This window comes from Heterodontus francisci, chromosome 17, assembly GCF_036365525.1.
Source record: "Heterodontus francisci isolate sHetFra1 chromosome 17, sHetFra1.hap1, whole genome shotgun sequence".
In the NCBI taxonomy this organism is placed as follows: Eukaryota; Metazoa; Chordata; class Chondrichthyes; order Heterodontiformes; family Heterodontidae; genus Heterodontus; species Heterodontus francisci.
Window position 1 is genome coordinate 35,511,912 of NC_090387.1, and position 3,356 is coordinate 35,515,267.

Sequence of the window (3,356 nt, forward strand, 5' to 3'; positions counted from 1 at the left end):
GGCATTCTGTTGGGTAAATAGTGATGAGCATAGTTGCCAAGGCAGGGTCGTCAATACTGAAGGCTTAGATCACCTGCCATGGGCCTCATACACCCTGTGTTTTTGGATCCAGTCGGTGTGTTGAGGCACCTCCAAAGGAGGCAGGTCCAAGTTGCAGCTGTGCCTGACCCTGACTCTCCACAACGAGAAAAGCAGCAGCTGCCCGCTCAAAGAAGAGCCCACGTATGCCAGAGAGTCTACAGGACTTGTATCAATTACCTGCGGATGTCCAAACGACACTGTCAGCAAAGACTACGGCTGTCCCACAGGCCATCACCGACTTAAGCAGCCTTCTGCAGGATGAGTTGCGACCTCTGGGATTTGGGGGTAACCCTATGCCTGTGGCCCTGAAGATTACCATGACACTAAACTTCTGCACATCCGGATCTTTCCAGGGATCCACAGGGGGACTGTGTAGTGTCTCCCAGGCTGCGGCCTACCACTGCATCAAGGAGGTGACCAATGCCCTATTCAAGAGGACCAGCAACTATGTGCGCTACCGGACCCGTCCTGACAGTCAGACAGAGAGGGCCATCGGCTTCGGAGCCATCACTGGATTCCCCCCGGTGCAAGGTGTGATAGATTGCACGCATGTGGCCATCAAGGCTCCCACGGACCAGCCAGCTACCTTCATCAACAGGAAGGGCTTCCATTCGATGAATGTTCAACTGGTCTGTGAGCACCGAAAGTGTTTCCTACAGGTACATGCCCACTTCCCATGAAGCAGCCACGACATCTACATACTTTGACAGTTCCAGGTGCCTCAGCTTCTCAATCCCCCCGTTTGCCTTCAGGGATAGATTCTTGGGGACAAGGGCTACCCATTGAAGACTTGGCTTCTGACGCCTGTGAAGAACTCTCACAGTACAGCGGAGGAGAGATACAACACTTGCCACAGCTCTACCTGAGCAGCCATCGGGCAGGCCATTGGGCTACTGAAGATGAGATTCTGCTGCCTCGATCAATCTGTTGGAGCCCTGCAGTAAGCTCCTGTGAGGATCTCGAGTATCATGGTGGGCTGCTGTGCTCTGCACAATCTAACACTACAGAGGGGGGGAGGTCTGACATGAGGAAGATATGCCTGAGAGACACTCATCCTCTGATGAGGACGACGCAGAGGAGAAACAGTGGCAAGCAGCATTGGATGATGTAAACACAGCGATGGTGGCCAGACATGTTGAGTGACGTGCAAAGGAGGCAAGAGACGACCTGATAATCACTTGCTTTCAGCCACCCTGATGCTCACTCACTGCAAATTCAATAAAGATTCATCTTCATGCATGTAGTCTGCCATCTCCTTTCCACTTGTGTTCCCTGATTTGAGACCAGCTGCAATGTGCGCTCGTGTGCATGAGTGAACATATGTTAATGAGATCTGCAGTCACATTGCCATGAGAATGAGGGCTGTGGTCACATTGGCACTGCACCAAGGGGTAGGCTGTAAGTCAGAAGCTCACAAATAAGGCATTATGGAACATGGGTTCACACAATGATAGCTAATGACTGGCACAAAAGAACTTTGAATTAAGTTCCAAAGTATATACTTGCAACATGCATGAATCCCCAAATGTGGCTTGGTGGTTTTCTTAGTACGTTTGTGGGTGCTCAAACAAGGTGTGATTCCTGTGCTAGCAGCTGTGCTGGAGGCAGGCTGCTGATCAAGACACACCTTGGCCTGCGATGACTTCGGCGGTCGTCCTCTAGGTGCCTCAGGCCTAGAAGGTACCGGCTGTCTGAGGGTTTACTGCACTGGTAATGGACTCTTCTCAGGCATCATGGCTGCTGGAGCTGGGCTCACTTGCGGAGGGGCTGAGGAGCCAATGACCACATTCAGAGCACCCTGAGGGGAGCCCCCAGATGTGGAAGGCAACCTCTCCTCCTCCCTTTCAAGGCTGACTTGAACCTCCCTACCCACCAGAGAAGGATGAAGAGAAGTCTCCAGGCTCCTGTTCCTTCCCTCACCTTGCTGCTGCTGAGTTGAGCTCATGGCCAAGGTGATGGTGTGCAGGTCCTTGCGCATTTGTGGAATTTGCCTCTCCATGAGGGTCGCCAACCTCTCGATGGAGGAAGCCATGCGCTCATATGCCTGGGACATGGCAGTAGTCATGGCATGGATAGATTTCTCCACCATCCACTCAAACCTTACCATGGCCTCTAGCATCTCCAACATATGTTGCCTAACCCCTCTCTGCAACTCCAGCATGCCCTGTGCTGTCGATAACAAAGGCTGGTCATCAGCCTGGGCATCATGGGCCTGGTCACCCCACAGTCCTCCAACTGTCAGAGGCCTTGCTGTCTTAGCCTCAGCCAGCTGCTCTGGCAAGTGTGCAGTGCTCTCACCTTCTAGTGACCCCGAGTCTAATGCCAATCGATTACCCACTGAAGTGAAAGTATCTGCACTGGTGGAAGGTGCAGGAGAGTCATGGGATGGTGCATCCTCTGAGTAGTCCTCCTCCTCAGAGGTTGACAGCTGTCCCTCTATGGCTGCAGTCACCTGCGAACGTTGACCTGCATGAGAGAATACAAACATGTGTGGGTTAGGCTGCACATATCCTGTTATGGCAAACATGCCTGTGGTGATTCTCCATAATTCATGAATATTTTGATGAACAGCAAGAATCACTCTCTTGCACAGGGACTCCAGTCTCCCCGTCAGATATTGCACATACGCCATGGCTCCTGGCCAGTTCTAATTCCTCTTCCTCGGCATGGCTTAGAGGATGAATGTCAGGGACATCTCCACCAGTTCTGAATGCCTCCCTCCTATTACGGGCCCTCTTGCAAGAGGAAAGATAGAGAAATTATAAATTGGCATAAGTATCACCATGCCAACTATGCTACTGTAGGCCCCTTGTCTCCAACTGGGGGGGATCTGATATATCTCATGATGACACATGCTGTCATGGGATTTACAGAGAGTGAGCTATGAACGAAGGTGGCATGTGGCCCAGATGCAGCCATGACCCAGAGGCAGTCAGGATGGCCGAGCGGTCTACGGCACTGTGTTAAGGTCGCAGTCTCCTCTGGAGGCGTGGGTTCGAATCCCACTTTTCACAGCGTTTTGGGAAGGCACAGTGGTGCAGTGGTTAGCACTGCAGCCTCACAGCTCCAGCGACCCAGGTTCAGTTCTGGGTACTGCCTGTGCGGAGTTTGCAAGTTCTCCCTGTGACCATGTGGGTTTCTGCCGGGTGCTCCGGTTTCCTCCCACAGCCAAAGACCTGCAGGTTGATAGGTAAATTGGCCATTGTAAATTGCCCCTAGTGTAGGTAGGTGATAGAAGAATGGTGGGGATGTGGTAGGGAATATGGGATTAATGT

The 3,356-nt window shown here is 52.2% G+C and overlaps 1 non-coding gene across 1 annotated transcript; it reads left to right on the forward strand.

The window, feature by feature from the left end:
- The first annotated feature begins 3,012 nt into the window (after positions 1-3,012).
- trnal-aag (transfer RNA leucine (anticodon AAG)) lies at positions 3,013-3,095 on the forward strand. Its single transcript has one exon. It is a non-coding gene; the product is annotated as a tRNA-Leu (tRNA).
- The last annotated feature ends 261 nt before the right edge of the window (positions 3,096-3,356 follow it).